Source organism: Crocodylus porosus, unplaced genomic scaffold (assembly GCF_001723895.1).
Source record: "Crocodylus porosus isolate Cpor-Errol unplaced genomic scaffold, CroPor_comp1, whole genome shotgun sequence".
Taxonomy (NCBI): Eukaryota; Metazoa; Chordata; order Crocodylia; family Crocodylidae; genus Crocodylus; species Crocodylus porosus.
The window spans coordinates 37,518,105-37,530,957 of record NW_017728943.1 but is presented as its reverse complement, the minus strand read 5'-3'; positions in this window follow the sequence as shown (position 1 = coordinate 37,530,957).

Below are 12,853 nucleotides of genomic sequence, written 5' to 3'. Positions count from 1 at the left end.
ATCTTGAGAACAATAGCAAGACCTATCTGTGCATAGACATTCCAGGAACTGGATGTCACTCACCCTTACTCACTCCCTGATTCCTTTGCTTTGAGGGGCGCATTTCCAACATTCCCACATGTTTACAATAGATAGGAAGAACTCATCTGTAGTGCTTATCTGCTTGGTACCTGTCCCATATCGTCCCATGGACTCCAGTATTCTTAACAGGCATTTTTTTTTTGTATAGTACTTCTCTTTTCTACAATGGAACTGCTATTTCTTACAATATGCTTCCATTATTTTCTTGCTGGGTGACTTGCATTTTTATTAACTTAGACCAGTAGTTCTCAATCTTCATAGACTTAAGACGCATCACAGAATATGTGAGCTCTTTGTTTGTGTTTGATTTTTTGATTACAGAAAAAGAATAGAGCAATTCTTCTGTGGCAAAGAACTCAGTAAGCCCACAACAGGTCAATGCTTTGGACACTGGATTCTTATTTGAAATCTTTGTGTTTATCTTGTGAATCATATTTGCACACGTAACACTGTAAACATCATCTGACATCCTTACAGCACCCCTAAAAGGATCTCATGGCACCCCAAAATGCAATGCACCCTGGTTGAGAATCACTGACTCACACTAGCTCTAGATTTGACTTAAACATTAAGTAATATTTTTTGTAAAAGGTTTCTTGTTAAAAATCCCAACTGACACATGTTTTTGTATCCTTCCTTACTGAAACTAAAGTCACAATGCTCTGTTTGTTCATCAAGAACCCTTATAAAGGTTTCATACTTTATGGGCCTCTGAATATGTGACAGTAGCATCTCCTTTCATTACTCTTTGCAGAAGAAAGCCTGTCAAACTTTTAAGAGTGTTTCCCTAGTCGCATCTCTTTTTTTAGTAAATTATTAATAAATATTTTTGTTTTCAATAGTACAGGTTAATGAGCCAACCTCTACTCTACTGGTCTCCCTAGAAAGATTTATTGTCAATCAGTGTCTGGTAAAACACCTCTTCTATTTATGCCACTCTACGGATTTATCAAACGGAATATCTTGCAAACACTCCTTTCTAGAGTATTGAAAAATTGGCATTTTTCCCCCTCTGCCTCCATGTTTACTGGCTAAACTAGGTTGATTTCTGACCCCTTCTTAAATGCGGAAGGAGACTAAGCGCCTGAGATACTGCTAGCAGAGGTACTGAAAGTATCTGCCAGAAACTTCTTGCAAGGAAGGCTTTTAGTAGGGGTCTGCATTGCAGTCAAGGTGAGGTTGCAGCTCTTGTAGGCATACTTCAGCTAGGTTTATATTGGCTACTTCCAGTACTGATAACAATGTAGCCCATGGCAGTACAGAAACTTGGATGAATACTGGGGAATCTGGCCTGAGTTGAGGCCCTTGATGCCATGGCTGTATTGCCATCAGGATTTGAGTTGGCTCCTTTAAGACTATCTTGGATATATTTGCACAAGCTGCTGTTGCACTTTTGGATGGCAGCATAGATTCTGTATACCTCCATGTCCCTCGCCAAGAGCAGAAAGGGGTTGATAGCACTGCCCTGCTTCTGAAAGGTGTGGTGATACATTAAAGACTGTGAGGAGCTCAGGTAGGCTGGTAATAGGGCTATATAAGTACCAAAGAAAAAATTAATAAAGTTAAAGCAACTGAGTTGCTGCTGGAATGAGGACCAAGTCTCTAACTTTTATTCATGGTTGAGTTTCTGTCTAGAATCTACCCTGGTTCCAACTACAGATTTAGAAGCAGTGCACATATCTAGGGACTACTCAACTGACTTCAGCACTCTTTTATGAATTCACCAGAAGAGAACAAAACCAACCCTCCCGGCTTTTACACTCAAATGCAGCTGCTGAAAGATTGCCAGTTATTTGCTTCCAGTGCATCACAGAATTTAAGTCCAACTTGCTCTGAATATAAATAAAAAGGACTATTTTCTATATGACTAAAATTATTTAGAGAAAAAAGTTAATTTTACAAAGTAAACATTAATTGTGGTTAGAAAAAGCCTACAGAACATTATTTTGCCTTCAAGCCTGGCTTATGGCTAACTTCCTCCAAAATCCAGGGTTAAAATAAAGATCTGTATGGTATGATATTTCTGGATCACTTGAAAATCTATACACTGGGCAAAGTGGTACTTTGGGGAAATTTTCTTTTTCACTCATTAAGGCATGTTTTTTTTAATGAAGATGTACTGTACATAAGTAAAACATGTAAGAAGTCATGCATCATTTTGCTTTCAAAGCAATGTATCATTCACCTCCTTTTAGAATACACATTTCTTTCCGTATGATTTTGGCTTTGCTGTACATATTTTCTATTCTCTTTAGGGGTGGTTTGCTTTGTTGTCATAGCAATGCCTTCTAATTCCTGCACTCTCTAGTTTCCTTTCAGGTTTCTGCAGGCTGCAACCAGTCCCTCATTGTCATTATCAAATCTCCTAGCAGCTTTAATTCCTTTGTTTTATCTCAGAACTCTGCACATTACATACCTCCAAAGAATTCTGGCCCAAACAGGTTTTTAGCTCTAAATAGCTCTAAGTAATGGCAATAATGATATTGTTTGTATCTGCTTGAAGTTTGCATTGTTCTTATGATGATCCTGTATTTCAACATTATTATTCATTCATCATCTAAGCTTTTTTTAGACATCAACCCTAACCGCCTGGGTATGCAGATCATGAAAATCAGGAACTAGATGCTCTGAGTTGAGTGTGTTACTTGTAGTATTTGACCGTAGGCCATTACCAGAATGGCACCATTAGACAGGGACAGGGCCAATTCAAACAACTATGTCCTAATTCCCTATGCAAAAAAATGTCTGTTGCCTACTTTTCAGCAAAGTCCAGGCTTGAGCATCTGAGCATCTGCCCCCTGGCCCAGCCTGCCTCAGGTAGCTCTGCCAGGCCAGAAGAGGAAGCCTGTACCAGGGGGAAAAATACTTTCCTACCTTTTAGGAGTGCTGCAGGGAAGAATCCATTAGTATTTGTGTCAAATAAGTGCTTATGTAGATCATGGCAAACACTCCATTGTCATCTCAGCCTGTCCCTGGTGGCCTAGGGCCTGGAAAACTCTATGGCTGTGGTTTTGGCAGATTGGTCTGAACTAGCTGTGAGGTTGGGAAGCAACATTGCTGAGCGGGGGGAATCTCCAGAATGAAGAGTAAAGCTGGTACAATGAGGTGGGGCTGAGGGAGGTGGTAGGAAACTGAAGAGAAAACTTTGTTTTTGCACTGGATCGCATGGTATTTACATATATGTTGGAGGTAGTTCTTACAGGATGGGGAACATTTCATCACCTGGTGCAGCACAGCTCTTCATTCAGCTGATGTAAGCTAGGGGGCTGTTTATTTTTCAGGCAATAACGTATCACCTTATCTCCGGGATGCATTGTTACTGACTTGGATTCTGACCCTTGGCACTTAGATCTGGTGCCCACATTTAGTCACTGGGCTGATCTGTTCTTTGCATAAAATGTGACTGTATCTCATTCAAAAACAAGTTCACGCATTTCATTGTAGAATACATGAAGGCAACTCATCTTTGCAACATGGAGGGCCACATTGAATGTGTTTGCATATATATATATATATATATATATATATATATATGCATTTCCATGACTCGCAAACTGAAAAATAAGCATGCACAGCCCTAGTATTTGCATTTTGCTTGTCATTTCCTTCAAAGTTGAATAGAAATTACTCACTACTTAGCTTTAACAAGGACATAGTCCTGCAACCGTAAAGCAAGGTCAGCCAGAATGTCAGTGCATCAGTTTAATTTGTAGACTTGTGGTGGACTATCTACCTGGAGTGGGGACAGGGCTGAGTAAGCTGCCTGTATCCCTTGCTGTGAGGATGCTAATGAATGGACAGGATAGAGACAGATTAGCTGAGGTATATATTGGTTCTCTACAGCTGTCACCTGCCTTGGGTTTGTCCTGCTCTCTCTCCTCTGCTGCTCTGTTACCTTTGAGACTTCCCCTTTTCTGCCTGCTACCTTTCTGCACACAGGGAAGCATCTGGGAACATCTCCTAGCTAAAAAGGAGGCATACACCCAATGGAAGGGAGGGGCCATCACCAGGGAGGACTATACCTAGGTTGCTCGGGGCTGCAGCGGGGTGGTCAGGAAGGCCAAGGTAGAGGTGGAACTGGGACTAGATACCCAGATCAAGGACAACAAGAAGGCCTTTTTTTAAATACATAAGGGGTAAAAAGAAGGTACCAGGTAATGCGGGGCCTCTGCAGGACATGCTAGGAAATCTGGTCGTCACACCAGACAGCAAAGCTAACCTATTTAACATTTATTTGCCTCCATTTTTCTGAGCAGGGACTGGGTCCCTGTTCCCCTAAGCACTACCAGGAGTGACTAGGAATAATGGTCACAAGCTGGCAGAGGGTAGATTTAGGCTAGCCATCAGGAGGCGCTACTTCACGGTCAGGGCAGCTAGGATCTGGAACCAACTTCCAAGATAAGTGGTGCTGGCTGCTACCCTGGGGGTCTTTAAGAGGAGGCTAGACGAATACCTTGCTGTGGTCGTTTGACCCCAGTACTTTTTCCTTCCATGGCAGCTGTCGGACTTGATGATCTGCTCAGGTCCTTTCCAACCCTACCAACTATGAAACTATAGGGAGGTCGCATTCACACATGGCCCATTATGTGAAGCAACTCTGAGTGTATACTGGCACGGGCAACTGGTTCGTCGGGGGGGGGGCACCAGATCACTGACAGAGGGGGATCCCCCAGTGGCCGATTGCTGAGCCAGCAGTGAAACTGGAAGAGCACTTCCAGTTTTGCAATTGTTGCTTCTGGGGGTGCATGGCCAATCTTGGGGGGGTGGGTGCGCCCCCTATGCATTGCCAATGTAAACTGGCTAGAGACTCCTCAGGGTTTAGATTGGAAATTTTAAAACATAAAACTTTTGCAAACATATATATATGTCTCAAAGGTAACACAGTTTTATATGTGTGTGTGTGTGAATATATAAAAAAAAATGGTGTGGCCTTGACTATTGGTGCTGTTCCTGCATCCAGGGCCCACATTTGCTTTCTTTTACAGAAAAGCATGCTTTATCTTGAAGACTGTATGTAACCCAAGCCAACTCTGGTTCCTTCATGGGGCTGCCAGTTAGCGGGATGAAAATGGTGACAGGCTAGATGAGCCCATCTACACTTCAAAAGCTACCCAAGCCACCTGGACACTATGGAGATAAGTGCAGTATAAATACCTATATAGATCATTCCAGTCTTTCATGCCATAACTCTTAGGAGCCTTCTTGTTTGTTTCTTAAAACGTTCCTTTCCCATGCTTGACACATGAGAAGAAGGAAGAAGAGCAGGGGCGAGATTGTTAGACCGTGAAAATGGTGCTCAACTTCATGGCCGTGAGAGATGTGGGAGTGGTCCATGGGCCTGATCTAGCACATGGGCTGTGTGCAGTGTCAGTCTGCAGGTGCAATCCAGAATGCTAGCCCAACTCTGCATGATGGCCAGGCTTCACAGGCCAGATTTGGCTGCACACTGGGCCCACCCTATGTGCCAGATTTGGCCACATTCACTGGATCTAGATACACACTGGCTTGATCCTGTGTACCAGATCTGGCTACAAAGTAGCTCTGTGTGCTGGCCCTACTGGATACTGGCATGATGTACCACACAGGGCCGCATTATCCAGTCCACAGGGCTTCCTGCAGGTCTGTCACTAGGAGACCAGCAATTAACATTACCACTGTTTTCCCACTGCTAAATTTCCAGACTGGTGGGAAGATGGCCATGTGGGACAGATCTGGCCTGCAGGGCAGAGTTGAGCACCACTGCTCTACATCATTAACTGCCAAAGCACTGTTATGAACTGACCTCATCAAAACAGTGTACTGGATACATCCCCAACTTCTGGGAGCCTCAGCCATAGACCATAAGCCCATCATGGTGGGTCCTGCATAAACATAGAACAAAGAGATGGTTCTTGCTTGACAGAGTTTCAATACATTGTCTTCTGGCTGGAGGTTAAGCTGGCTGCTTAACATTTCCTTGGTGTTAGAATCAGTTTACTTATACATTGATATTTCTTAAACACAGTAAATGCATACATTGTGCAACTGAGACAGTGATGAATTAAATCGTACCTTGTTGCCCCAGAATGAAAACCCTCCCCAATCTGCTTTTCAGCCCAAAATGAGCATCAGACCAAGTCTTTGGTTAGGAGCTGTCTTCATAAATGTTGTATTTAGTTTTTAGGAAAGAGGTTTGATTTTCTGGGGAGGGATATTTATCTTCAATTCCTCCAAGTGCTTTGGAATGCAGCCTCCACACAGACTTTAATAGAGAAACCCACTTATTCTGACTCAGTGACCATTTGATGAAATGTCTAGAGAAGCAAAGAACAACAACAACAACAAGATTTGCACAGATGCTCCTCTCTGACTAACAGAACGTCCACCCAAAGCTGATAGAGTGTGAGCATGTTTGTCATATGTGGGTGTATTTTCCCATATATTCATTTTTAAAGTTATGTTCTACCACACTAAAAATTATAGTTTACAAATAGGCATCTTACTGTAGTCACTGGCCTGAGAAGCTGACTCACTACTTGACCTCTGTGTATGTCATTTGATCTTCTTGTTCCTTAGTCAACTCAGCTGGGAAACTGGATGAGAAGAAAGAAAGACACCCCTGAAAGTCATACATGTCTGAGCTGAAAACACTTGAAAATACAACATCAGCAACAGAATGATACAGCTAATAGCTCTGTTCTTGTCCCAGTGGGAAGTATGGGTGTTCAGCACCTCTGAATTAGTCTACATATATAAATATGGGTTCAAGTGCCTTACCCTAGGCCATGTTTACACTAGTAAATTTTACTCATTTAACTTGCTGGTACATAGATTTCGATAGTGTAGTATCAGGACAGCATGTACACATTTGGCTACCTTTGCTCGTGACACATTTCATCACTGCAGGAGTTTGCAGCCTACAGTATTCAAGGATTGCAACATCTCCTGCAGCGTTGTCCAGCACATTACCTTGTTTGAAAATGTTTGTCTTATACTTCTAGCATGTCTCTAAAAATCTATGTCCCCCGTAACTGCTGTATTTAGTCTTGCATCCTTCCACTTTGTGATGTCAGAATAATTTTGATGGGTAAAGGAAGCATATTGGTATCCAGTAGAATATCCTGTTATGGAGGGGGTCTCATTATCCTTGCAAACAACTGTATTGTCATAATGTTGTTTCCTGATGCGGAACCACTAATTGTTAATTCAACACATACAGTGTTAATAGCCCCAAATATCCAAAAATCACGAATCAGACTTAAAAAAACTCAGGACTTTCATATTTTGTTAAAAATCTCATCATATTTTAGCTAAACGTATATTAATTTTTCATTGTTTTCTGATTTTTGAGCCTGAAGAACACATCTGAGTCATATTTTCAAGGGTTTTCTTACAATTGTGAAAGTTAGCAGCCCACATAAAAAAAAAAAAAAGTAGATTCTCATCTAATTGATTGAACCCAGGAGCTGAGGCTTTAAACCTGTGAAGGTTGGCAACACTCTATATAATAGTGTTTCTCTGTCTTTTTTTACATGTTTCTGGTTTCTCTTCTTATTACTGGCCTTAAGAGAACATTGGATTCCACCGCATGCAGTTTTCTCTACTTCCAGCTAAAGTTGTTTGATCCACTGTAAGGTGAAGTGGCCAGCAGGTATTTTACATGAATTTTATTAAATTTATTTTTACCTCTTTGGCCGATTTGTTATTGAAACAATTGAGCTAGCCCAATGCTTCTGAGCTAATTGACATCAAGTACAACATACAAAACATAATCTTAAATTCCCCGGGGGATCTATATAACAAATACCATGTATTTTAGGTAATGACACTCCAACCATTCTAGGTAATGTATCTTCAAGACTCTATGAGTCAAGGTCTCCTTGAGAGTTAGCTTGGAGTTTCTATATACAAGTTCTCCTGTTGGTAGGGTTCTCCTATTGTCCCATCATATTATTAGGTGACACAGTCCTGGAAGGAGCTTTGGGCTTATTGCTGACTCACAGCAGCATAGAATGGTAGGATCTGGGACATACTGGTCCTAAAGGAAAAGAACTCCAGATGTTGATGAGTCCAGGAGGAGCAATCCCCCCCTTACTTACTGGTTGCAAGTCTAGTTGTTGGAGATGGATGGGAATTCCACCAACTTAGGGAGTACATTATGAGACATGGACAGTCTGGAAAGAGCCCAGTGCAAAGCAACAAAAATTATGAAGGGCCTGGAAGACAAGACTTATGAGGATAGGGTTAAAGAACTAGTGTTATTTCACCTGGAGAAGAGAAGACTAAAAGGGGATTTAATAACAGTTTTCAAATACCTGAAGGGTAATTATAGAGAAGATGGAGATGGGCTTTTCTCTGTGGCCACAGGGGACAGGACTAGAAGCAATAGCTTCAAGCTGCAGCAGGAGAAATTTAGGTTGGAGATTGCGGGGAACTTTCTGACTATGAGGGTGGTTAAGCATTGGAACAGGCTACCTTGAGAAGTTGTAGACTCTCCATCCTTGGACACTTTTAAATGCAGGTTGGATAGACACTTGGCTGGGATGGTTTATTTAGGGATGGTCCTGCCTTGAGCAGGGGGCTGGACTAGATGACTGTGAGATCTCTTCCAACCTTACTTTCTTACGATCTTCTGAACAGCAGAAAATGTGTTGAATATCTTAAATAAGAACACCTTGCATTTTGTTTTTTATAGGTCTCATTGCTTGATCAGTCCAGCAGTTCTGGATCATGCTCAGAATTCAACGGTTATAAGGGATTAGCTTTGCTGGATACCTGGAGGTAATGAAATTAAGAAACATTGTGTTAAGAAATATTGGTATTTGTGCTGTTCAGCTACTAGTATTGGAGATAGCTCTATATATTTACTGCCTGCATTGTTTGTCTAGGATAATAAAGTGCCTTATGGTTAAAGGATTATTTTGGATGATTTTGCTAGGGGGTATTAGCAGCTAGGACAACAACGTAAAAAAGAAGATTTAACTCCACATTATTACAGATCTTGAATTTTTGTTGAAAGTGACCCATACATGCAATGCATTTTATTCCCAGAACTAGCTGGTTAAACACATCATCACTGGATATTTGTGTGACCTTTATGTCCTATGTACCTATGTAGGTAGCAAAAAAAGAGGAAAGGTTAATATGTTTTGTTTCCAGAGGGGAAAGTGAGGAGTTGAAAGGGATGAACTGAGGAGGCATAGCTTAAATAGACATGATTTTCTAATATAATAAAATTGTCTCTGTACCATGGAAACTAGGAATAAGCTACTTAGAATGCACTTTAATCTCATAGGTTCTATATAAGCGAGGGCTGTAATGCAATTTGCCTTAAGAGAGGATTATTAGTAGGGACAATCATAGTCTTAATGAAGCGCCGTGTTTTTCTCTTTGACATCACTTTTTAAAAATGGAAACAGTCAAAATTCTTCCCAATTCTTACTCCCAATAAACGCCAGGAAAATCTGACACAGTGAATTGATTAAGGCAGAAGCCTCTTTGTACTTCAGATTTCATTTAATTATCCTTTCGTTGTGCAAATCATGAACTGAATTGCTATATAACACTCTTTTGAATGGCTACATAACTCTCTTCTGTAACTTCCTGTGTGGTATTTAGTACCATTAAAGATTTTTTTTCCAGGGCTTCCAAACAAACATTTAATCACACTGACAGCTAATACTATTATGTTTATCATGTGATAATAAGCCCGTGCATTAAAGGGGGAAAATGTTTAAATTTAAACGCAATCTTTATGGGAAGCTCTCCTGACAGGGTTTACAATTTGCCTGTGAATCTAATTATACAACATGCCGTAATCTCATTTAGTTCTGTACATGAAAGAATCTGATATAGGCCAAATGCATGCCTAATGTTGCACTCTTGCCTTTGAGAGCCAGTTATCTAAAACACTGTCAAGATTTGGTCTGGAACTTTAAAAATCATTATTTGCACAGATATTCATAATAATCCCATGGAAGCTTGAAAATGAAATCTGACTCCTTATAGAGGGCCAGATTTTGACACTCTTACGCCTGGGATCGTTTCATTGACCTCAGTGAGGCTACTCATGAAACATAGTATTATTCAGCATCAGTTAGAGTGGTCGATTCCTTCCCTGAATATTTTCCCTGCATCATTTATATATCTTTGATCGTTGTTACAAGATTACTCATATGTGCTCAGTTAGTGTCATGGAAGTTTCCCTCCGTTCACACAAAAAGAGCGGGGGAGCATTTGTTTTGGCCTATGTGCAGATGCTGCATATGACGGGGAGTGGAGAACCTTTGAAACTCCAGAGGGTATGGTAGGTGCAAAGCTATCGTTAAGTTGGAGAGAAACTTAACTTCATTCTCATTCCTCATTGGCTTAAGCTCCTCCTAAGGACAGGTTTTCAAATATGGGTGACTATCAAAGCCATCTGGAAATTCTGTAATGAAGCATTTTTCTTTTTTATTTCTGTCATTGTGCAGTTTGTTTTTCTTAACACACTTCAGTGCTATCCACCATATGTGCAGTAGTTCTAATAGCTTTTCAGACATTAACTAATCTCACAACATATCTCTGAGGAAAGGCAGTATCATTACTAGAGGGGTAACAGTTGTCAGCTGCAGTGGCAGCTATTTTTGTGTCTCCCACTTTGTAAAATGGCGATACAATCAGTAGCATAACTGACGTGGAAACAGAAGCAGAAAGATGAAGTGAGTTGCCTAAGGTCACAGGCAACTGGTAGGAAGGGCATGGGGGGGAGGGAGGGAGTTTTTTTGCTGTGCGGGCTGGCGGTGTGTTAGGGGAGGGGACACTAAACCGTGGCACAGAAGTATAGGAGTGGGTATGGGGCTTTTGGCGCACTCCTGGGCCTGCCTACAAATTATGCCCCCCACAGACTCAGGAGACACCAGTCACGCCTGCCTAAGGTCATATAATGAGGTGTCTGGTAGAGCTGGGTGTGTAAGTAAAGAGTTCCTGATCCCTGCTCATGGGCTAGAACAACTGGATCATACAATGGATGCTACTGGCAAACAGCAGCTGAGTATAATTGTTGTAATTTCCCTTTTAGGAGTCACCTGAAGGAAGATGAAGGCAGCCCCTGTAGAATCCCATCCCTGTATTTGATCCCTGGGATCAGAAATTTTGTAAACATTTAGTCATTTCTATCAGGACATTCAGTCCAGAAGGGTTCAATAAAGAGGCTAGCTCTCTACCTTGGTATTGAGTCATCATGATATGCTAATGCAAAGCTCCTAGCAACAGATAATAGCAATCAGTGTTTTAGTTTCCTGGGTTTTTTCAATTTTCTTTTTTTAAGGGATGTTTGCTAGACCCCATGAAAACACCACAAAGAACAAGAGAAGAACAGTTTAAGGTGAAGGAGCATGTTGGCACAAGAACAAATGGGAACAAAACTGGACAGGACTTCATTTGGCTGGAAATTATGAGGAGGTTTCTAAGTGCCAGAGGAGTGGTGTTCTGAATCTTGGCCATGCAAAAATCCTAATTGTTTTTAAGATGGGGCTTAATTGGTTTATAAAAGGAATTATGATATACTTGCCTCTAGTAGGAGGAACTTGAGTTCGATAATCTAGGGGGTCCCGTTCAGCCCCATTTCCTTAAATTAAGACCCTAGTCTACCAGCTTTCATGATAGCTGTGTTGACTTCATGTTCTTATATTCTATGGGATGAGAAAGAATTAATTGAGAAAATGATGGCTTACAACAGTCTTTAAAAATATAGTTGTACAAATACTATGAGCTGGTCAGGAATTATTCTGAGCATACAAAGCTGATAGAGCTTTGATGGCTTTCTGGATCTTGTTTTGAGTTATTACACAGCCAAGGGTCCAATTTGACTTAATTCTGTGGAAGTCAGTAGTTCTGCCCCAGTGTGAATTTGACCCAGCATGAATGTGTGTGCTTAACTATACTGGAGATGAATTTTGGTACTGTTTGAGCTGTGCTGCAGCTTGGTCATTGCTCACATAAATCAACAGCGCTGTTTTCCTTCTTTACACTGGTTTTGCAGGTAACAGAGTAAGCGTACTTTAAATACACAAAATGAAACAGACCTAGTAGAAAGCAAGAAACAGCCAATTGTACATTGCCCCTTTGCTGAGACATGTTAACCAGAGCAGCATGGGGGCCCTGTCTTTCCATGGCTTAGGTAAGGGCGACATCTTGTGGTAGTTCTGTCACCTGTATTTGCAGACTTATTTCTTCAACTTTTCTTTTCCTGTTGAGATCACACATGATACAATACTTGATCTGAGCCTTCAAGAGGCCAAGAAGCTAATAAAAATGCCACAAATACACATATTAAGGACAGTGCCCATTTTCTGGTCTTTTGTACTTTCTGCTCTGGCTATTTTGATTTAAATCAGCCTCTTAAAAGTAAGTTTTTAGTGCAACCCAGGTTAATTAGGCAAAGCAGCTTATTACAACTCTGTTGTAATAAAAAACTCCATCTGTTTTAAGATCTTTGTGCTAGTGCTCATCACTGTGGTATTTGAATATTTGTCAGGTTAATTAACTGTCATAATAAGGTCCTTTATGGAGTCCTCAGGTAGTCTTACTTTTTCTTGTTCAAGGAAGCTCTGAGGGAGGAAGGATTCCTGATTTTTTTTGTTTTGTTTAGAAAGTAGGGTGTTTTTTTCTGATGGAGAATCATCTCCTGAAAAGTTTTGTCAAGGAGGAAGTACTTGTTGCATGACCCAAAGGTAGTTTGAATGTCTCTGGAAATTCATACCGCAGCCACATCCCCTCAAGCAAGAAATCTTTATGTTAAGTTCTCCTGTGC